Source organism: Scyliorhinus canicula, chromosome 15, assembly GCF_902713615.1.
Source record: "Scyliorhinus canicula chromosome 15, sScyCan1.1, whole genome shotgun sequence".
NCBI lineage: Eukaryota > Metazoa > Chordata > Chondrichthyes > Carcharhiniformes > Scyliorhinidae > Scyliorhinus > Scyliorhinus canicula.
The window spans coordinates 33619580-33643026 of record NC_052160.1 but is presented as its reverse complement, the minus strand read 5'-3'; positions in this window follow the sequence as shown (position 1 = coordinate 33643026).

The window sequence follows — 23447 nt, the reverse complement described above, 5'->3', positions numbered from 1 at the left end:
CCTGGTTCGAGTGCGGACCTTTGCCTAATGGAGCCAGTGATTGGTTAATTCATTGTGCGCTGTCTCACTCACCGGGTCCGTGTACAATTGAGATAAAAATCCGAATTGTTGCGAAGGCAGATGATTCACGCAAATTCAGTTTATGCATCACTGCTATGGCTCCGTTCTCTATATTTGGTATTCTTCTAACCCCACAATTAGTCAGTCAAGCAATATGTCTTGTGCTAGTTCTCTTATATTGGAAGTGACTGTTAATCATAGTACAGTGTGTTCTTTATGAATAATAAAGTTGAAATCCACACGTATATTATGCTGTCCCAGGTTCTCAATCAAGTGGGTTTGAATTTTAACCGTACAAGACTGAATTGGAATTTTAAAACATTCTGATTTCCATTTTGATTTCTTCCTACTTGAGCCTTTTGCTCTTTGCTTATATCACCTCACAGCTTCCATTTCCTACTTCGACTGGCAGTCGGGGGTTGTCACTATGAACAAATATGTTCCCTGTGCAATGCTTCTAGAAATTTCTCCAGGAAATAGCTTTTGAAAAAAAAAGATTTTGCCTTTTTTTATACTCTGTCACTTGGCTTTGTAGAACTATAGAATCCCTACAGTGAAAGAGGCCCTTCAGCCCATTGATTCTGCACTGGCCCTCTGAAAGAGTACCCTTCCCGACTCCCCCACCCTGTCCCCATAACTCTACCTAACCTGCAAATCTTTGGACTGCGGAAGGAAACCAGAGCACCCAGAGGAAACCCACGCAGGCACAGGGAGCGGGATTCTCGGTTTCAGAGACTATATTCCTACCACCAGGGCAGAATTGATGGACTTCTACAACAGCAAAATTGGCGCCACCCCTGGAGAAATTTATCAACCGTGAATGGGCAAGCACCGGCGCCATATCGAACATGACCGATTCGCCAGGATCGGTATTGGCACTTGAGAAGCTGCAGCCACACATTAGCACTCCACTCCCCACACACACTCATTCCAGATCCCTGGTGCAGTGAGGCAGCAGTGCTAACCACCATGCCACCCTAACTTGTGTGCGAGTCTGTTCATTAAATTTATTGATTGATGGCTATGGTATATTATAAGAATAGCCACCTAAATATTATGTCGTTTTAGCTATTCAAGCAGTGGTCTGTGTTTGTTAGTTCTTGAGCATCCATGCTAATACACTTTTAATGGCCACCATTTGTCGCGGTCTTTTAGATCTGCTGCATAATTTGGTCTAGCCATAAGCAGGTGTTTGCCCTCAGTGCTCCAACTGAGATGGTGGGTGTGAAATACAACGTGTTACCCATTGACCGCAATAGCATGTTTTCATGCCATGTCATCCGCTTCCTGCCTCATTAAATATGTGTGGTAGCATGAGTAGGGGTATTACGGTACCTTGGAAGTGAGCTGCTATTGGTACAGAGGACTCGCTGCCCATTGGCCCGGGTAAGTCATGTGCCTCTCAGCCGATTGGCTGAGTGGTAGGTAGCTCCGCCTACAAGGCGGGATATAAGAACCCGTGCTTCCCGGCAGTCGGCCTTTCTTCTGTACGTATGCTGCCGGGCACACATCTTGTGCATTAAAGCCTATCGTTTGGATCTCACCTTCGTCTCGTGTCCAATTGATGGTGCATCAATTTAATGCACACGTTTTTAAAGGATGGAACTTCGTATCAAGCCAGAGTGCCTTCGACTCAACCCGCACACAGCAAATGCAACAGCAGCATTTAAACACTGGCTGGCGTGTTTCAATAGTTACTTGAGCACAGCCGAAAACCGCCCGACGAGGGAACAAAAACTGCACATCCTCCACTCGTGCATTGGCACCGCCGTGTATACGCTCATAGAGGACACAACAGACTATGACGCAGCCATGGACTTGCTTAAGGGACATTTCATCTGGCCGGTGAACCAGGTCTACGCACGGCACATGTTGGCCACGAGACAGCAATTCCCCGGTGAGTCTTTAGACGAATTCTACCAGACCCTCCTTGTTCTGGGGAGAAACCGCGCCTGCCCACAAGTTTCTGCGGCCGAACACACCGAACCTTTCATCAGAGACGCTTTAGTTGCGGGTATGCAATCTTCCCAGATCTACCAGAGACTTTTAGAGAAAGAAACTTTAAGCCTCACCGAGGCACGGGCCCTTGCCTCCTCTTTAGTGTCGCTAATCGCAACGCCCGTGCGTACGCTCCCGACCGCGCGGCGGCCCCCTGGGCAGCATGGAACATGACCCCCCTCACCTCTGCAGACTCGGACCCCCCTCAGGGCGCAAGGCTCCCCGATAAACCCATGGGGCCCCGCTGCTACTTTTGCAGCCAGGCCAAGCACCCCCGCCAGCGCTGTCGGCGCGCGCCGCAACCTGTAAAGGCAGCAGCAAGAAGGGCCATTTTGTGGACGTTTGCCAGTCCAAGGTGGTCGCTGCAGTCCCGAGCAGCGACTGCAGGTCCTCCCCGTACTACTCAGGGGACCCGCGCGGCCCGCGGACCTCGCTGCCTCCACCCCCCACCGCCACGAGTGATCCCCGAGCGCCACCGTTTTGGACCTCCGACGCGAAGTGCGATCCCGGGCGGCGCCATTTTGGGCCCCCAACTCCACATGCGACCCCCGGGTGCCGCCATTTTGTTTACCCCACCATGTGCGGCCGACGGGCGCCGCCATCTTGGATCAGCACCAAGGACCCCGCAAGTGATCACTCGCTGCCGGATGACGCCTCAGACTTCCTGCCATGACTCGTCTCAGTAACTTTGGATCAGTCACGGCCCTGCACGCTGTCCATGGTGACCACGAAGATCCTTCTCAACGGCCACGAGACGAGCTGCCTGTTGGACTTCGGGAGCACAGAAAGTTTTGTCCACCCCGCCACGGTAAGACACTGCACATTTCCCGTTTACCCGGTGAAACAAATAATCGCTCTGGCCTCCGGTTCGCACTCGGTCCAGATCACAGGGTGCTGCATAGCGGACCTCACAGTCCAGGGGAGGGAGTTTAAAAACTAGAAGCTTTGCGTCCTTCCCCACCTCTGCACGGCAGCACTTCTGGGGTTCGGTTTACAGTACAACCTCCAGAGTTTAACGTTCATATTCAGCGGCCCTATGCCCCCCCTTACTGTCTGCAGCCTCACGTTCCTCAAGGTCGCTCCCCCATCCGTGTTAGCAAACCTCACCCCGGATTGCAAACGCATCACTACCAGGAGAAGACGGTACAGTGCCCAGGATCGGACCTTCATCAGGTCTGAAGTCCAAAGGCTTCTGAAGGAAGGGGTTATTGAGGCTAGCAACAGCCCCTGGCGGGCACAAGTGCTGGTGGTTAAGACCGGGGAGAAAAATCGGATGGTCATAGACTACAGTCAGACCATCAACAGGTTTAAGCAGCTGGACGCGTATCCTTTCCCACGTATCTCCGACCTGGTCAACAGGATCACGCAGTACAAGGTCTTTTCCACGGTGGATCTTAAGTCCGCCTACCATCCGCACGAGTGACTAAAAGTACACTGCGTTCGAAGCAGATGGGCGACTCTACCACTTTTTAAGGGTTCCTTTCGGTGTCATAAATTGGGTCTCGGTCTTCCAAAGGGAGATGGACCGAATGGTTGACCAACACGGTTTATGAGCTACCTTCCCGTATCTCAATAATGTCACCATCTGCGGCCACGACTAGCAGGACCACGACACCAACCTCCGCAAATTCCTCTGTACTGCAAAACTCCTTAACCTGACCTATAATAAGGATAAGTGCGAGTTTAGCACTAGCCATCCTCGGCTACGTAGTGCGTAACGGAGTGATAGGCCCCGTACCCGAACGCATGTGCCCCCTGATGGAGCTCCCCCTCCCCCACTCCCTCAAAGCCCTCAAGCGCTGTTTGGGCTTCTTTTCATATTACGCCCAGTGGATCCCCAATTACGCCAACAAAGCCCGCCCACTCATCCAGTCCACCACGTTTCCCCTGTCGATGGAGGCCCGCCAGGCCTTTAGCCACATAAAAGCAGACATTGCAAAGGCCACGATGCGCGCTATCGACGAGTCCCTCCCCTTTCAAGTCAAGAGCGACGCGTCGGATGTTGCTCTGGCGGCCATCCTCAGCCAAGAGGGCAGACCCGTGGCCTTCTTATCCCGCACCCTCCACGCTTCCGAAATCCGCCATTCCTCGGTTGAAAAGGAAGCACAGGCCATAGTCGAAGCTGTGCGACATTGGAGGCACTATCTGGCCGGCAGAAGGTTTACCCTCCTCACAGACCAACGGTCAGTGGCTTTCATGTTTGATAATGCACAGAGGGGCAAGATAAAGAACGATAAGATCTTGCGGTGGAGGATCGAGTTGTCCACGTACAACTACGATATCTTGTATCATCCTGGGAAGCTGAACGAGCCTCCCGATGCCCTGTCCCCGCGGTACCTGTGCCAATGCACAAGTGAACCGCATCCGAACCCTCCACGCGGACCTCTGCCACCCGGGGGTCACCAGCTTTTTCAATTTCATAAAGACCCGCAACCTGCCCTACTCCATCGAGGAGGTCAGAAAAGTGACCAGGGAATGCCACATCTGCACGGAGTGCAAGCCGCACTTCTACTGCCCTGAACAAGCGCATCTGATAAAGGCTTCCCACCCCTTTGAACGCCTCAGCATGGATTTCAAAGGTCCCCTCCCCTCCAACAACCGCAACACGTACTTCCTCAACGTGATTGACGAGTACTCCCGTTTCCCTTTCGCCATCCCCTGCCCCGACATGACCACGACCACCATTATCAAAGACCTGCACACCATCTTCTCCCTGTTTGGTTACCCCGCATATATTCATAGCGATCGGGGGTCCTCCTTTATGAGTGCCGAGCTGCGTCAATTCCTGCTCAGCAGGGGCATTGCCTCAAGCAGGACGACCAGTTACAACCCCCGGGGTAACGGACAGGTCGAGAGGCAGAATGGTACGGTCTGGAAGACCATCCTGCTGGCCCTACGGTCCAGAAATCTCCCAGTCTCCCGCTGGCAAGAGGTCCTCCCAGACGCCCTCCATTCAATCCGGTCACTTCTCTGTACCGCCACTAACCAAACGCCTCACGAACGTTTTCTTGTTTTTCCCAGGAAGTCTTCCTCAGGGACCCCGCTCCCGACCTGGCTGGCTACCCCCGGGCCCATCCTGCTCCGGAAACACGTGCGGATGCACAAGTCGGACCCGCTGGTCGAAAGAGTCCAGCTATTCCACGCGAATCCGCAATACGCGTATGTGGAGTATCCCGACGGCCGACAGGACACGGTCTCCCTTCGGAACCTGGCACCCACTGGATCTCGGCCAGACCCCCCAGCACCAGCACCCACCCCCCCCCCCAACCTCAACTGCCCCCAGCACCGACGCCCCCACGGCCCAGCGGACAGGAACCTCCTCCCCTGGCCTGGCCCCCGCTAGCTCCGACCAGGGATACGGACACGGGAATAGGATCGTCACTCCCGGAGTCACGGACGACCACCGCTCCGACGTCGCCGGCACCGTTGCACAGGTCAAGCAGGACATCGAAGGCGCCCATTCGACTGATTGAATCGATGTGACCTACGGGTGGACTTCTGCCTGCGGATGGACTCTTGTGTTTTTTTTCTTTTGTTCCTTACCTGTTCCCCATTTTTCTTCCCCCCCTAATTTTATACACTGTACATAGTTGCTGTTTTTTTTTCCTTTTGCACATAAGTTGCGGGTCAGTGGGCAGCCATCGATGCAAAGGTATGACCTAAACATCTCTAGTCATACTATTAGTCTCACGTACTCATGGGACACGCCCCCCCTCATGTCCGTGTTCCCCCCCCCCGCTTCTTTTTCAACAAGGGGTGAATGTGGTAGTATGACTAGGGGTATTACGGTACCTTGGAAGTGAGCTGCTATTGGTACAGAGGACTCGTTGCCCATTGGCCCGGGTAAGTCATGTGCCTCTCAGCCGATTGGTAGGTAGCTCCGCCTACAAGGCGGGATATAAGAACCCGTGCTTCCCAGCAGTCGGCCATTCTTCTGTACGTCTGCTGCCGGGCACACATCTTGTGCATTAAAGCCTATCGTTTGGATCTCACCTTCGTCTCGTGTCCATTGATGGTGCATCAATATGCACGCATGATAAACACACCAGATCACTGACGGGCAGCCTCTGTTTCACACACATCACCACAAGCTCATCGCTTCCTTCCTTCGGGAACCATGCTTAAAGTGCAGCTGCGTACAGCATTCTCACTGTCTGCAGCCCAGGACTGCTCCATTGAAGACGTGACCTCAAAATCCATGGCGACAACCCCCAAAATTCTGTAATGCATTGCAGGATGGGGCAGCACGGTAATGCAGTGGTTAGCACTGTTGCTTCGCAGCACCAGGGACCCGGGTTTTGATTTCCAGCTTGGGTTTGTGGCTTGGGTTGCTGTCTGTGTAGAGTCTGCACGTTCTCCCTGGGCGCAATTCTCCCAACGGGAGTCTAAGTGCCGACGCCGGAGTGAAAACTGGAGTGTTTTACTCCGGCGTTGGAGCCCGCTCCCAGACGCCTATTCTCCCGCCCCGGGGGGCTAGGAGCGGCGTTGTGTCATTTACGCACGCTGGGCCACGTAAAAAGCCGCGCCGCGTAAATGGTGCATGGCGCATACGCGGTTGCCGTCCTCCCCAAGGCTGCCCCACAAGAAGATGGTGGATGGATCTTGTGGGGCGTCGGAGGAAAGGTGGTCCTCTCTTAGAGAGGCTGGCCCACCGATCGGTGGGCACCGATCCCGGGCCAGACCCCATCGGAGGCCCCCCCCCCCCGGTTCCGGAAACCCCTCCCCGCCCCCACAGGCCACACCCCCAGCGTTCTCGCACAGTTCCTGCCGGCAGTGACCAGGTGTAGACGGCGCTGGCAGGATCCTGTCGTGTTGGGGCGGCTGTTCGGCCCATTCGGGCCGGAGAATCGCCGCTCGACTTTTGCAAAAGGTGAGCGGCGATTCTCCGAGTGGCTAGCCGTGATTCTCGGCGCGTTTGGGGGGTGGGGGGGGTGGGGTTGGGAGAATCGCGTGCGGGTGCCGGGACGGTGTGGCAGATGAGCCTATGTCCCCTGTGAATCTCACCCCTACCCTTCTTGAGGACTCTTGCATAGCCTGGCATATGCCACCCCCAAACCCCAAAACCCGTATAGATGTCTCCCCTCACTGAGTGTGCCATTTGCAGCCCATTATGATGTCAGAACCCCCTTTCCCTGGACCAATGTGTGATATTATGATAGTGCACTCCCGCCAAAAGCAATGCGATGCTGCCTACAAAGCGAGCAGTGTGTCTGAGTTGCTGTGAGCACTGTACGATGCAATGTAGGCGACAGAACCTCAACGTCACGCGTGAAGTGCAGGTCGCCAGGTGTACGTCATTGTGAAACACCTCATTCTAATAGGATGTCGATGTGGCCCGCTGGTCCAACATGGTGAGACTATTCCAGTGAGCAGCCTTTATCATGAGATACAAATATACTACAATGACATTCCTGACGCTGCCCGCCATTGATAGCCGGGGCAGATGATCCCAGACTGTATTTACAATGGCGGTAAACTGATTTTTCAAACCTTGTGATGTTTTCCACTCCTGCCCCCTATGAGGCCCACCATGAGCGGGGCCTAAAAATATTTTTTTATAAAGCACTGCTATACAATTTGTAGTGAAAACAGATGGAGTTGCAAACACTGTGCTCCAAGAGAACATCCAAATTCCTGGAATCCTATATCATACAAACTGAATTTGACTCCTTCAGTCACCATAAACCGATCCTACAGTAACCCTATGGAGTAAAAGTCAGTTTAAACCCATACTTAGTTGTAGAATAGATTTAATTGGAGCAAGTATCGAATTCAGATGGGTTCAGCTAAAGCCCCAATTGGGTATCCTTCCTTCATTTACATAGGGTGGATGGACTGCCAGTTCTACTGGTACTGTTCATTGTCCACTCGTCTGATGGAATCACCAATATTATTCTTAACTCACAAAATTTAAAAACAACCTAAAGGGGAAGTGCACAGTGTCAACAAATGTGACTAAAGTCTTCTGTCAATGGCAGGCAGAGCAGAAGCTAAAACTGAGGGAGATATCAGACAAGTCTCTGGAACTGATTGACAAAACAGATGAATGGTGTGCATACTCATTGAGAAACAGCCTGAGGCTTGACTGCCAAATGATAATGTTCCCACTTTCAGGACCGTTTTGAGCGCTATTGCTCCAGGCCATCCAAAGCCATAACCAGCTGTTGTATCAGGGTTTAATCTCACATTGATCATCTGCTATATTGTTTGTTAACAAATTACCCATGGGTATGATCACAACAAAGAGTTGTTAGTCCTGCAACAGTATACCCTCCACGTGATTCAGGCCCGATTGGTTTCAAACAATATACATTGACTAATAACAGTATTCTTCTTGCATAATTGTTCAACGGTATTATATTAAATGGCAAGTAATCAATACTGCTTCCCCCACAAAGTCCAACATGATCAGACGTACGCCTTTGTGAGCTACTGTGATGACAAATAAAAGATAGGCTTGGAGATCATGAAGGTACAAACAAACAAGAGCTTTATTGGAAAGGCATCTTCTCTATAGGCTGCTAGACTAGGTTGACTTTTAGCTCGCCCAACCTGCCAATGATGTGATCAATACATTGTGTGATCAAACTCTTAAAGTAACCCTGTTCCAATTAGGAACACACATGACACATTGGGCAGCAAGGTAGCATTGTGGATAGCTCAATCGCTTCACAGCTCCAGGGTCCCAGGTTCGATTCCTACTTGGGTCGCTGTCTGTGCGGAGTCTGCACATCCTCCCCGTGTGTGCGTGGGTTTCCTCCGGGTGCTCCGGTTTCTTCCCACAGTCCAAAGATGTGCAAGTTAGGTGGATTGGCCATGATAAATTGCCCTTAGCATCCAAAATTGCCCTTAGTGTTGGGTGGGGTTACTGGGTTATAGGATAGGGTGGAGATGTTGACCTTGGGTGGGGTGCTCTTTCCAAGAGCCGGTGCAGACTCGATGGGCCGAATGGCCTCCTTCTGCACTGTAAATTCTATGATTCTATGAACACAATGGAATGCCCACTGTCCAGGAAACTGGAACCTTTGGAAAAAGCGGACACTCCTTTAATAGTAGTCAGCGACCAGAGAGTATTGTCTCTGGTCACAGAGACTCAGAGTTTTATTCCTCCAACAGTCTGATGTCGCACTAGCATCTCAAGATGAGCTGTTTACGCAGAGTCCTAATCTCCTCGGCCTCCAACTCTGCCAAGCCGACATGTTTTTGACCTCGGTATTATTAATCTCTACACCTTCTGTCTCAAAACAAATGGTGTCTTCAGTAATCTCAGCTTGTGTGTCGCAAGAACATTTAAACTTGCTGGTGATGAGAAGTTGGTCAAGTGGCGGTCACTATTCTAACAACTTTCATCTGATATAGTGATTATCTGAACCCAGACCTGATGCACAAATTATTTATTCCACCTTGTGAAAGTCCCTGCCTCAGCTGCTTGCAAAACGCAGTTCACGCTGCTTGTAAACTAGCTACGACCAATTTACAGGAGATCAACATGGAATAACTGTTGCGCTGAATCTTCAACATTCCTTGCAGGGAGGCAGTTTTAATTTATCCGGCACCTCCTCCTGACAGCCCACATAAGATTGGGAACTCCCTCTTTTGGGAAACAAGAGCATCAGCACAATCCTTCACCAAACTATGTATTGTTTGCCTTGCTTGATGTTCATGTCAACTATGTAACAACATCTCACATAGTTTTTGGCAGTTGATTGATCCCTGCTAATATAATGTATTTTTATTATATCTCAGTGATACAAGTGAACTTTAACAATTATACATTCCGTTGAATTTACCTACAATCGGACTGTCTCTTAAAAAGTGGCCTCAAATTACCATAAAACTATTTTTCTATATACCTAAACATGAATAAGGAAATAGCAAATTGTTTGGCGGGTTGTACTGAAAATTAGTACAAAGCGGATCAGGATTGAAATTATAATGAAAGAAACTTATCGTAGAGAACACCTGAAATATCTTTATATTTTAAGTTACCAAAAGAAAGTTCAAATGATTTGTGTGACGTTCAAAACTGATCCTCAATTTTCATTCCGGATTCCATCGCTCATTTGGAAGTAATGCGAAAGAAATGGCGACATTTAGTTGAGCATTAACCTTTGTGTCTTTTATACTAAATGTTCTGATAATGATTGACAGCTGTTACTGTTTCTGTCATATTGAATTCTCTGTCTGATTAGCTTTAGCCATAACTGCAAGCTCACTGAAACAATGTTTAGATTCAGTTGATAACAATTTGTATATTAGAATAGAGGGAGAGTGAGAGACTTACTTTTGTAACACTGTACAGCAAACTTTACAGAGCAGAGCTAGGTTATCCGAAGGTTTAAATAACTAACAAAGCAGGAAACAATGCAAGATTCATGTGTTCTTTCAGAGGGTTGGTGCAGACTAGATGGGCTGAATGGTCTGCTTTTACACTGTAGAGAGTCTGTGAGATATTTCATGCTGGAGTATCTGCTGCCACCCAAAATATGGAATACCTTCTGAAACGCAGGTGGCCAAAGCTCAGGGAGTGGCATTAAGTCTCCAGGACCCCTTTCATCTTGAAGGACAAGGGCAGCAGACATCTGGGAGCACCTCCGACTGGAGGTTCCCCTCCAAGTCACTCACTTTCCTGACTTGGAAATATATCATTGTTTCCTTCATTGACCCTGGGTCAGAAACCTGGACCTCTCTTCCTAACGGCACTGTGGGTGCGCCTATATCACATGGACTGCAGCGGCTCAAGAAGGCAGCTCACCACCACTTTCTGAAGGACAATTAGGGATGGGCAGCAAATGCTGGCCAAACCAGCAACACCCACATCCCATAAATGAATTTAAAAATACATTGGAAAGAAATTTGAAGATCAATCTCCAAAACACTGCTGTGTGCAACCCTGGAGAAAGATCACTGGGACATGAAAGTGTTTTTTTGTCATTTTTAAAAACATTTATTTTTTGCCAGATATATTTGCCACCGGCTATTGGACACAGAGGGTGGGGGTGGGGGGGGGGGGGGGGGGGGGGGGGTTAGCTGACAATAAAGCATCATCTAACTGAGTAAGTGTTAGTCGTTTTGCTTTCCAATTGATATAAGAAGGCAGTTTGCCACAAGGATGGATGTGTTGGCCGATTAACAGCTGGAGCATGGGGGCAAGAGTGACGAAACCTCTGGAAAGATTTTTAATCACAGTTGGCAACACTATCTAAAACCTAGGTCATGATGTGGAGATGCCGGCGTTGGACTGGGGTGAGCACAGTAAGAAGTCTTACAACACCAGGTTAAAGTCCAACAGGTTTGTTTCAAACACGAGCTTTCGGAGCATGGCTCCTTCTTCACCTGAAGAAGGAGCCGTGCTCCGAAAGCTCGTGTTTGAAACAAACCTGTTGGACTTTAACCTGGTGTTGTAAGACTTCTTACTGTAAAACCTAGGTGGCATTCCTCACTTTCTCTTGTTTCATCTTAACTGCGAACTGACCTGCAATCAAAACCACAAATGTACAAACTTTGCAACTCAACCCCCCAAGGCCTTTGCTGCAAATCATCAGCCTGGCACCTGCTGCAGTTGAACGGAGCATTGAGTTTAGACTCGGCAAAGGTTCAGCCTGAAAAAGCAGTTCATCCTTCGCAGGAGGTCACCTTTGAGGCGCTATCGAACAGGGCCCTTGTATATCATTGTTAATAGTTGTGTGAAGTATTTAAGAGGAATTGTGATTTTTTTCTCTGCATTTGCTGCTGGTGAGACTTCACAGACAATCATCTTTTATTTTTGAAGTTCTATCCAAACTTTTGTGATGTAATAATCTTTATTATTGTCACAAGTAGGCTTACATTAACACTGCAGTGAAGTTACTGTAAAAAGCTCCTAGTCGCCACATTCCGGCGCCTGTACGGGTACACAGAGGAAGAATTCAGAATTTCTAATTCACCTGGGACTTGTGAGAGGAAATCGGAGCACCCGGAGGAAACCCACACAGACACGGGGAGAACGTGCAGACTCCGCACAGTGACCCAAGCCGGGAATCAAACTCCTGGTGCTGTGAAGCAACAGTGCTAACCACTGTGCTACCGGGCTACCCTTGTGTACATGGAATGCAGTGTATGATCCATCAGACATCCTCGGTCTAACTATTGGCAAAACACGTCACTAAGATTCTGGAGCAGGAGGTCCCTCTGTCCCAGCAGTAATTGGCCACACTTACAGCATTCCAGTCAATCCTTGCACTTTACAGAGATTATGAAGTTTCTGAATGGCACTATATAGAATGTCGGCAACCAAGAGCTTGTGCTATAGATAAGTGGCAGGAACAACTTTGGTGTAAAAATAAAATGTAGCTTGATGGGGGGGGATTCTCCGATCCCTCAGCCACCTGTTTCTCGCCAGCGTGCCATTCATTGGTCGTAGAATTCTCTCTTCCCGCCCCTTGCCAACAGGATTTTCCATTAAAGTCACCTCAGGCCGCCGGGAAACACATTGGCGGATGTCCGCCACTGGCGGGAATAGAAAATCCCAATGACCAGAGAATTAAGGTCCGTATATCTTAGAAGAGAAAATCAAGCAAAAGATGTAGTGCAGGAAGTGAAAAAACACTGAAAAGGGACAAATACAAAATTCCCTGAATGTGTGTGTTATGGGCCAGACAGGTGGCTGAGGGACCGGAGAATCCCCCCCGTCAAGCTACATTTCAACACCCATTTCTTAAACGTACTCTCACTACAGATATTTATATACACATCCATGTACAAACACTCATTTCTTAAAGGTACTCTCACATGACAGTGTGCTCAAGTCGATTAATCCATCAAAGAAGGCCAAGAATATTTAGAGAACCCCAAAGTGTTTCATGGAGTTAACCTGACCCACAGCTTTTAATAGATTGTGGTATGGGGAGCACACGGCCCACTCTACAGGTGTGGTAGAGCAGAAATGGAAAAGTATTGTTTTAAAGCAAAACAATGTTTATTCTATGAACTCAAGTTAACCTTTTTAAAACATACAGTGACCATCTTAGCAACCATTAATTCAAATACAACCCCAAAGAAAACAACACTAAGTAATCCTTTAAGCTTTCCTTTTAACATCCATAAGACTTAAAACACCTTTTACCAGAAGCACATCAGGTTAAAGTCACTACTGTTATTAGTTTTAAATCACCAGGATCGATTTAAAGTCTTTAGATTACAGAAAGAGATTCATACACCTTCTGGCTGTGACTGCAGCTATCCAGCTCTGAAAACAAAACTAAATCACACCCTGCAGCAAACAGCCTAAAAGGAAAGTAAAAAGCTGACAGACAGCCCAGCCCCACCCACTCTCTGACATCACTGCAGTAATAAACACCCATTTCCTAAAGGTACTCTCACATGACAGTGTGCTCAAGTCGATTAATCCATCAAAGAAGGCCAAGAATATTTTGGCTTTATCAATACATATAGAGTATAAGGATAAAGAAGTAATGATAGCTTTGTATAAAGTCCTAGTTCAGCCACAGTTCGAGTATACAGTACATATTAGGTGCCTCATTGTAAAAAGAACATGAAGCAATTGAGAGCATAGAATTTTGATTCACTAGGATGACGTGAGGAATGGAAAGAGACAGATATGAATAGAGAATTCAGATACTGGGATTGTATTCACTGGAACAGAGCAGGTTAAGAACAAGATGTTCTTATGAAAAAACTGTTGATATAAGTTAGAGAAGTCACTGGCAGCGGGATTCTCTCTTCCTGCCGCCTATCAATGGGATTTCCCTTTGAAGCCATCCTATGCTGCCAGGATACGCACGGGTGCCCGGGGAGGGGGGGGGGGGGGGGGGGGGGGGGGGTGGGCATGCACTGCCAGTGGGAAATGAGAATCCCGATGGCTGCGGAATTCCAGCCCCAGGTTGCTTCGAGGCTGTTAAAACATGAACTGCTTCAACACTTCCCTCTCCACATTTTGCAGCTGTTTTTTCACACACTCCGCAGAGATATGATGGGAATCTGCTGAAACCTTATGAGCAGATGGAATTTCACTTGGAGCTCCAAGGAAGGAGCACTGTCATCTCCTACAGCTTGATTACTTGAGTCCGTGGTGACCTTCCAGCAGTTCTGTATCTCCCACAAACCGGCTTCAAATAATTTTTACTTTGAGGCATTCTTCACAGTTACATCAACACTGGGGAGGAAAATTGCCAAGACATATCCTGCTGACCAGTAAAGACCATCCATTAGCAGAGATGTGAAAATAATGTGCAGGACATTCCCTGGGATGGGAATTCAGCAATCGATGTCCCAGTCCATTCATCCTCCACTAAATCCCTGGAGCTGCCCAAAACTAGAAAGAACCTTGGATGAAATAATAAGCCCAAATATAAAAGAATCTATAGAATATTTTTTCATCTTGTTCACTGTCAAGCAGATATCTTCTGGATAGAGCCAGTTGATAGGAGTCAGGACCACTTTTGTTGTCTCGAGCATTGGTATATGGAGGATGATTGTAGTGCCTCTACTGTCAGTCTGCCCAAAATCAATTCAGTACAGAAGGGGATTATAACCTGAGGATGTACTCCTTATAGTCTTGCATTTACTGGTTGCACAGGTACATGGCAGATACAGTAGTGGTGCAAAAACTCAGTGGTGAGCCCTTGCTCCAAACATGGCTGAGTTGCACTGAGCCCTGGGTTCTCCAAATGAGCCGATGGAGGGAGCCTGCAGTCCAGTCAATCCTTGCAGCTTTAATTTATTAAAATTTTCCCAGTTGAATAATTAATTTAAGTTTCCATTCGAATCATTGTTACGTTCCTATTTTGCGATGTCATGGGTGTTTCAGCCCCTGGAAAAATAGCATATGTTCAGAAAAGTAGATGTGGGTTTCCAACACAAAATCAACGGTTTTCCATGGTGAATTATACGCTGTTAATTTAATCAGTGGTGAAAAATGTGTTGATCCCCATCTGCTGAGATAGAGACTGTATAAACTAGGGACCTGGTGGAATGCAAATTTCCCATGGAAGAGCGATCTGTCAGATTTGATTATTGGATTAACAATTACGCTTTGATCATTTCACCAGATTTGTTCCACCAGAGTTTTACATTTTCTGACCATATGCGATACATATTTGTGCGACCATAACAGAAAAGTTAATCAATTCTGGGGAGACTTTGAGAATTTTTTTCATGAGCAGTGGAAAATTTTGCTTAAACCTAATTATCGGTTCATGCAAGATTATCATTTTGCAGCCACCACACTTACACTTGCACAACTTTACTATCGAAATGCTTAAGCAATGAGTCAGGTAAACTTACTTACATTTTCAAAACAGTTGAACTGATTGTTCTTCGATTGCAGCTGCAAGTATCTAACGCTCCTTTGGGCCCAATGTCCAGGTGTATATGCTGAATACAGCACTGACCCTGTCAAAACTCACACTATGTCCAGAAGACCATAAGATATAGGATTCGGCCATTTGGCCCATCGAGTCTGCTCCGCCATTCAATCATGGCTGATTTGTTTCTCATCCCCATTCTCCTGCCTTCCCCTCATAACCTCTGACCCCCTTATTAATCAACAACCTATTAATCACTATCTTAAAGACATTCAGTGACTTGGCCTCCACAACCTCCTGCAGCAATGAGTTCCACAGATTCACCACCCTCTGGCTGAAGAAATTCCTCTTCATCTCTGTTCCCTTTAGTCTGTGACTTTCGGTTTCTAGTGTCCCCTATTCATGGAAACATCCTCTTAGGTTTTTCTGGACCTAAGTTTCCATAAGATCCCCCATCATCCTTCTAAACTCCAACGAGTACAGCCCCAGAGTCCTCAACCGCTCCTCATATGACAAGTCCTTCATTCCAGAAATCATTCTTGTAAACCTCCTCTGGACCCTCTCCAAGGCCAGCATTTCCTTCCTTAGAAATGGGCCCCAAAACTACTCACAATATTCCAAATAGTGCCTGACCAGAGCCTTATACAGCCTCAACAGTACATCCCTGCTCTTGTATTTTAGCCCTCTCGTCATGAATGCTATCACTGCATTTGTCTTCCGAACTGCCAACTGAACGTGCATGTTAACCTTAAGAGAATCCTGAACAAGGACTCCTGAGTCCCTTTGTGTTTCTGATTTCCAAAATCTTTTCCCATTTAGAAAATAGCCTATGCCTCTATTCTTCCTATCAAAGTGCATAACCTCACATTTTTCCACATTGTTTTCCATCTGCCACTGCTCTGCCCACTCTCCTTGCTTGTTCAAGTCCTTCTGCGGCCTCCCTTCTTCCTCAATAGGAGGGGCTGGTTTAGCACAGTGGGCTAAACAGCTGGCTTGTAATGCAGAACGATGCCAGCAGCGCGAGTTCAATTCCCGTACCGGCCTCCCTGAATAGGCGCCAGAATGTGGCGATTGGGGGCTTTTCACAGTATCTTCATTGAAGCCTACTTGTGACAATAAGCGATTATTATTATTCAATACTACCTGCCCTTCTACATATCTTTGTATCATCTACAAACATAGCAACAATGCCCTCAGTTCCTTCATCCAGATCGTTAATGTATATTATGAACAGTTGCGTTTCCAACACTGACCCCTGCGGAAAACCACTAGTCACTAGCTGCCATCCTGAAAAAGACCCCTTTATCCCAACTCTCTGCCATCTACCAGTCAGACAATCCTCTATCCATGCCAGTATCTTGCCCCTGACACCACAGGCTCTTATCTTATTCTGCAGTCTCCTGTGTGGCACCTTATCAAATGCCTTCTGGAAATCCAAATAGACCATGTCCACTGGTTCTCCTTTTGTGTAACCTCCTTGTTACCTCCTCAAAGAATTCTAACCGATTTGTCAGCCATGACCTCCCCTTGACAAAGCCGTGCTGACTCAGTCCTATTTTACCATGCACTTCCAAGTACTCCGCAATCTCATCCTTAATAATAAACTCTAATAATCTTACCAATGACCAAAGTCAGGCTAAATGGTCTAAAATCTCCTGTCTTCAGCCTCCTTCCCCTCTTAAACAGAGGTGTTACATTTGCCTTTTTGAAGTCCTCTGGGACCCTCCCTGCCTCCAATGATTCTTGAAAAATCACCACCAATGCCTCCACATGTCATGCAAGAACCTGTGTCAATCAAGTTGTATTTTGGATGCTTGCCTGGCTAAAACAATGGATAAATGCAACAAACCATTTGCTTAGTCCAAATGCCAGCTTCCATTGGTCCAACAAGCCAGGATCATGAGAACAACCAGCTGTTGTGAAGAGGTACAAGTAACTTTAACGGAGTGCATTTTAAACAGCTGTCAATCACTCCCACCCTGACAGGATGTGATGTATTGGTCCTATAATTTGTGCTCAGTCTAAAAGCAGAAGCCTGATGAACTATACACAGTCTCTCAGTTAACTCTATTTGTGTATAGACTTATTTTCAATAACCCACAGTACTGTTTCCCCAATCCCTGTGATGGGATTGGTATGTTTACGATGAATAGAGGAGAACGCAACATGGTGGCAGCATGGTTTTGAAGATTTGACAGAGGAATATGTAAAAGTAACCCTTCACACATAGGAGAAAATAGCTGATATGAAAGTGAAACAATTAGCAAGCCTCAGAATGTGCTGTCGCTCTCTAAGAATCCTATTCACAATACCTTCATTCTAGGGTTGCACATTGCTCCAGCCAGCAAGTTAAAGGTCCCGCAAAGATAGTTTATATTTGTCGGAACTTAATTGGCATTAGTCTGCTGCAAAGTTTAAGCAGGAACAGAAATTAAACAGCTGATTCTGGAAAGTCTAACTTTAAATGGAACTTACAAACAGGAGAGACTTAGTCCTGGTAAAGTGAAAGGCTTTTTGAATGGCTCGCCGTATTTTGCGCCTAGCCCCAGCCACGTTGGGGCTGTAAATTCCACCCTTTATTCCTGCTGTTTACTGTCCCAACAGGAAGTCAGGTGAGTTACGATAATGCAGGCTGGGCTGAGAAGAAGACAGCTCCCAACAGCCAAGTGAAGCCTGGAAGAAAAAAAGTGTCTTATGTTTCTTTCACTGTTTTGTTTCATTTTTGAAGTCTGCAGTTCCTAATTGTGTCTAAAATCAATGCCTTGTGGGCAGGCCTACAGTAAATCAGGGGGAAACCGGAAAGCGCAGAACAGCGCCATCAGTGCAATGAAGGAATAACGTTGGGCATGCTAAGGCAGTGGCCATGTAAGGTACTGCAACTCAGAGCAACATTAAGCTTAGCGGATCTGTCAAAATAGCAGGAGTAGCTGTTCACAGTTCCAGATCACATTAACAATCTTGCAAAAGTCACAAAATTGCCACAAAATTTCCAACATTCAATTGAAAGGCAGCAAACCTCCTATCTGAGTTCACTTTGTTCCGACAATGTGTCGAGCTGTCTTCTGGACTTCAATATTTCTAAATCAGATCAACAAGCCATTTAGATTAAAATTGCTGTAGGCAAGAGAGGCCGTCAGAAACTGAACACTTTAAGTCTAGTCCGACAACCATCTTAAAAATTCAGATAAATATGGTTAACACTTGAAGATCAATGTGCCAGTCTTACCTTCCTCGTCACCTCCCCCTCAATGTACTGTGTTGACGTGGTTAATTAATCAAACATACTTCATGCACCCTCTTGTTTTGCTTCATTGTAGCCTCTATCTCCCTCATCATCGGAGGAGCCCTGTTGCTTGATTCCCTTACATAGAACATAGAACAGTACAGCACAGAACAGGCCCTTCGGCCCTCGATGTTGTGCCGAGCAATGATCACCCTACTTAAACCCACGTAACCCGTATACCAGTAACCCCGTAACCCCCCCCATTAACCTTACACTACGGGCAATTTAGCATGGCCAATCCACCTAACCTGCACATCTTTGGACTGTGGGAGGAAACCGGAGCACCCGGAGGAAACCCACGCACACACGGGGAGGACGTGCAGACTCCACACAGACAGTGACCCAGCCGGGAATCGAACCTGGGACCCTGGAGCTGTGAAGCATTGATGCTAACCACCATGCTACCGTGAGGCCCACGGTTCTCCCTTCTTGGAACATACCTAGCTTCTAACTGATTTTAAAAATTAACTATACTTAAATTCTTTAGTTACTGCGCTAGAATTTGAACTCATATTTCCAGATCATTAGTTGAAACTGGAAGTCTGGGAACATGACCATGATGTTACCACAGTCATTGCAGATTGATTCTGAGTAAACACCTAATTAGGTGTCATACCTGCTTAATACGTCATATCTGATGTTTTATGTTTACATCAAATAAACTTTGATTAAGACAGGTGATACGACACCCTGGGCTATGGCACGGTCAATTCCAGCCCCTGTTGACCCACAGTTGCAACACAGTTGAATTAGCCAATAATTCTTAGAAAAATACCCAGTCTTTGGCCCTTGGCTGCCCAATAATTACAGTCACCAGGTTTGTAAATTTATTTATAACAAGAACTATACTGAAATGTGCAGCAAATACTAACTGGTTAACTATTATCTCATTCCTAATCATCCATTTTCATTTTCCCCCATCCTCTGCACACACACACAAGATCGACAAACACAGAGGGAAGAAGAGGGATGTAAAACAATGATAAGTAAAAGTAAAAGATAAGAGTCTTTGTTCCAGGTGGTTGTTTCCAGCGCACTGTCCTTTAAACCAGGCTTTCAGGTCAAGAATTCTGCTTACTAGTCTTCAATGGTTTTCAATGCAATTTCATTCAGGTCCCTGCAGTTTCATGTCCAGGATTAAGACTGAGCTCATTGAGTCTCTGAAATTCATTCCACTCAGGCAGGACCCAATTGCCACCTGTTACCGGGCAGAATACAGTCTTTTGCCCAATTCTTTGGCCACAGGCCAGCCAATCGAATCGAGTCCCACCCCATTTCTTGGGTGCTATAGAGTCTGAGTTTTGCTGCTCCAACCAGCGGTGTACTATGTGCAACTTTTTGAATTCCTCATTTTCTCTGCTGCTTGACTTAAAGTTCCATACCAATGAAGCATCCAAAAATCAAAATTATAACGGCAAACAAATAAAGAAACGGGAAATAACGGAACCATCAGGAAGAACCCTTACAAAGGGACAAACTAAATTTTTCTGCAGTCGTTGGTTTGTCAAAACCATTCAAATGGTTGTTGCTTGAAAGACACTACGGCGGCACAGCAATGTGTTTGTTGACTCAGTTGCTTCTAATAATCTTGGGGGTGATTGCTGCTGGATGTGGATCAACACCTATTCGCTTTGAAGCCTCAGCTCCCAGTTGTTACTGATTTTCCTCTGAAATCTCAGTGTTTTTTTGTGATTGTGTGACAAGGACCTTCGATATGTAGCAGGCAAGCAGTCTAGCATGTTTTCTGATATTATCGCATATTCTTATATTAGGGAAGCACGGTAGTACAAGTGGCTAGCACTGTGGCTTCACAGTGCCAAGGTCCCAAGTTCGCATCCCCGCTGGGTCACTGTCTGTGCGGAGTCTGCATGTTCTCCCCGTGTCTGCGTGGGTTTCCTCCGGGTGCTCCTGTTTCCTCCCACAGTCCAAAGACGTGCAGGTTAGGTGGATTGGCCATGATAAATTGCCTTTGTCAGTGACTAAAAAAGTTTAGAAGGGGTTATAGGGTTACGGGGATAGGGTGGAAGTGAGGGCTTAAGTGGGTCGGTGCAGACTCGATGGGCTGAATGGCCTCCTTCTGCACTGTATGTTCTATGTAAATCGCAGGACCAGCCTCCTTCAAGGCTGAATCAACAGCCCTCCAACTCTGAAGGAAGAATGCGACCACTGAGCCAAGGCTGACACACTTTATCTGCATTTTCAGACTTTGTACATAATTAAGGCTATCCCTTCATTTGACTTTATCTCAGTTTAACAGTTACGAGTGGCGTACCACAAGGATCTGTTCTGGGGCCGTTGCTGTTTGTCATTTTTATAAATGACCTAGAGGAGGGCGCAGAAGGATGGGTGAGTAAATTTGCAGACGACACTAAAGTCGGTGGAGTTGTAGACAGTGCGGAAGGATGTTGCAGGTTACAGAGGGACATAGATAAGCTGCAGAGCTGGGCTGAGAGGTGGCAAATGGAGTTTAATGTGGAGAAGTGTGAGGTGATTCACTTTGGAAAGAATAACAGAAATGCGGAATATTGGCTAATGGTAAAATTCTTGGTAGTGTGGATGAGCAGAGGGATCTCGGTGTCCATGTACATAGATCCCTGAAAGTTGCCACCCAGGTTGATAGGGTTGTGAAGAAGGCCTATGGTGTGTTGGCCTTTATTGGTAGAGGGATTGAGTTCCGGAGCCATGAGGTCATGTTGCAGTTGTACAAAACTCTAGTACGGCCGCATTTGGAGTATTGCGTACAGTTCTGGTCGCCTCATTATAGGAAGGACGTGGAAGCTTTGGAACGGGTGCAGAGGAGATTTACCAGGATGTTGCCTGGTATGGAGGGAAAATCTTATGAGGAAAGGCTGATGGACTTGAGGTTGTTTTCGTTAGAGAGAAGAAGGTTAAGAGGTGACTTAATAGAGGCATACAAAATGATCAGAGGGTTAGATAGGGTGGACAGCGAGAGCCTTCTCCCGCGGATGGAGGTGGCTAGCACGAGGGGACATAGCCTTAAATTGAGGGGTAATAGATATAGGACAGAGGTCAGAGGTGGATTTTTTACGCAAAGAGTGGTGAGGCCGTGGAATGCCCTACCTGCAACAGTAGTGAACATGCCAACATTGAGGGCATTTAAAAATTTATTGGATAAGCATATGGATGATAAGGGCATAGTGTAGGTTAGATGGCCTTTAGATTTTTTCCATGTCGGTGCAACATCGAGGGCCGAAGGGCCTGTACTGCGCTGTATCGTTCTATGTTCTAACACTTCAGTGGCATAGGAAGTTGTTACTTACCCAAGAGCATGCTCAGGGTTACAAACAAACGGCAACCCAATGCCTCTAGCTGAACTCCATGTAATCAGGCACTTCCATCGCTCACCCTGCTGTAAAGCACTGTTATCCACTTTGCATCCCCTTTGGCATAGTGTGTGTGCTGATCAGACAGAAAGCTGGAGTTGGAGAGGATTGAAATTTTAAAACACAGCCTTTAAAAAGCTTACAGCTTGAAAATTTCAGCAGAAGGCTTGGGTGCAGCACACAAGTGGTGAAGACTGTGTTAAGGTTAGTTGATCACCATATGTACTCAATGGCTCGTGTGATATTTCCTGGCACTTTGGAAGCACATTTTCAACCGAGCAAATAGGCCGAGGCACTCAAAGAAAGGAGTGCAGGGTTGGAATCAGGCAGGAAAGAGAAGAAATATTTTCTTCTGAAATGAAGAGAATGGGGCTGACCTCCATGCATGGCTGGATGAAAAGGAACAAGGGAAGGCCAGGCGCTCCTTCAGGGACAAAAGCCTGAAAAGCATTTTGGGTGCCATGGTGGTGCGGGGGTTAGCACTACTGCCTCAGAAACCAGAGACCTGGGTTCGATATGACCTTGGGTGACTGTATGGAGTAAAATGTAAACTGTAAATGTAAATAATCTTTATTGTCACAAGTAGGCTTACATTAACAATGCAACAAAGTTACTGTGAAAAGCCCCTCGTCGCCACATTCTGGCACCTGTTCGGGCACACAGAGGGAGAATTCAGAATTCTCAGCTGGTACGGGAATTGAACCCGCGCTGCTGGCTTTGTTCTGCATCACAAGCCATCTGTCTAGCCCACTGAGCTAAACCAGCCCCGCTGTAGTTTACATATTTTCCCCGTGTCTGCGTGGGTTTCCTATGAGTGCTCCGGTTTCCTCCCACAGTCCAGGTTAGGTGGATTAGTCATGCTAAATTGCCCTTTAATGTCTGACGGCTTGGTGAGGTTATGAGGTTACGGGGATGGGGGGGGGGGGGGGGGGGGGGGGGGGCAAGGTGAGTGGTGCTCGGTAGGGTGCTATTTCGATAGGTCAGTGTAGACTCGATAGGCCGAATGGCCTCCTTCTGCAAAGTTGTGATTTTATGATTCTATCTTGTGTATCAAATGATAGTCACACCCACTCACCACCCAGAATGAGAAACCGAAACTGCAAAGAGTTTGATGATCTTTTAGATAGGCAACACAACATAGCGACTGCATGTTTATCATCAATCACCATTGCTACCAGTAAGCTGTTCGCCCTTTATTAGTTGCAAAAGTCCTTTTCTCCAAGCTATGGTTAGAGAATTTACAATTGGTTTTTATCATTTTTTGATATAATTCCACACAATATCAAATAATGGCTGAGCTCCAACATTATATCATCTGCAGCGTTGAAAAGTGATACATTGGAACTAACCAAGTTATAACACTGGACAAAGTGGAAAATTGCCCCAGTATGTTCTTTCAAAAATAAACAACAAATCCAGTGCAGCCAATCTCCACCCCATTAGTCGGGGTCAATCTCC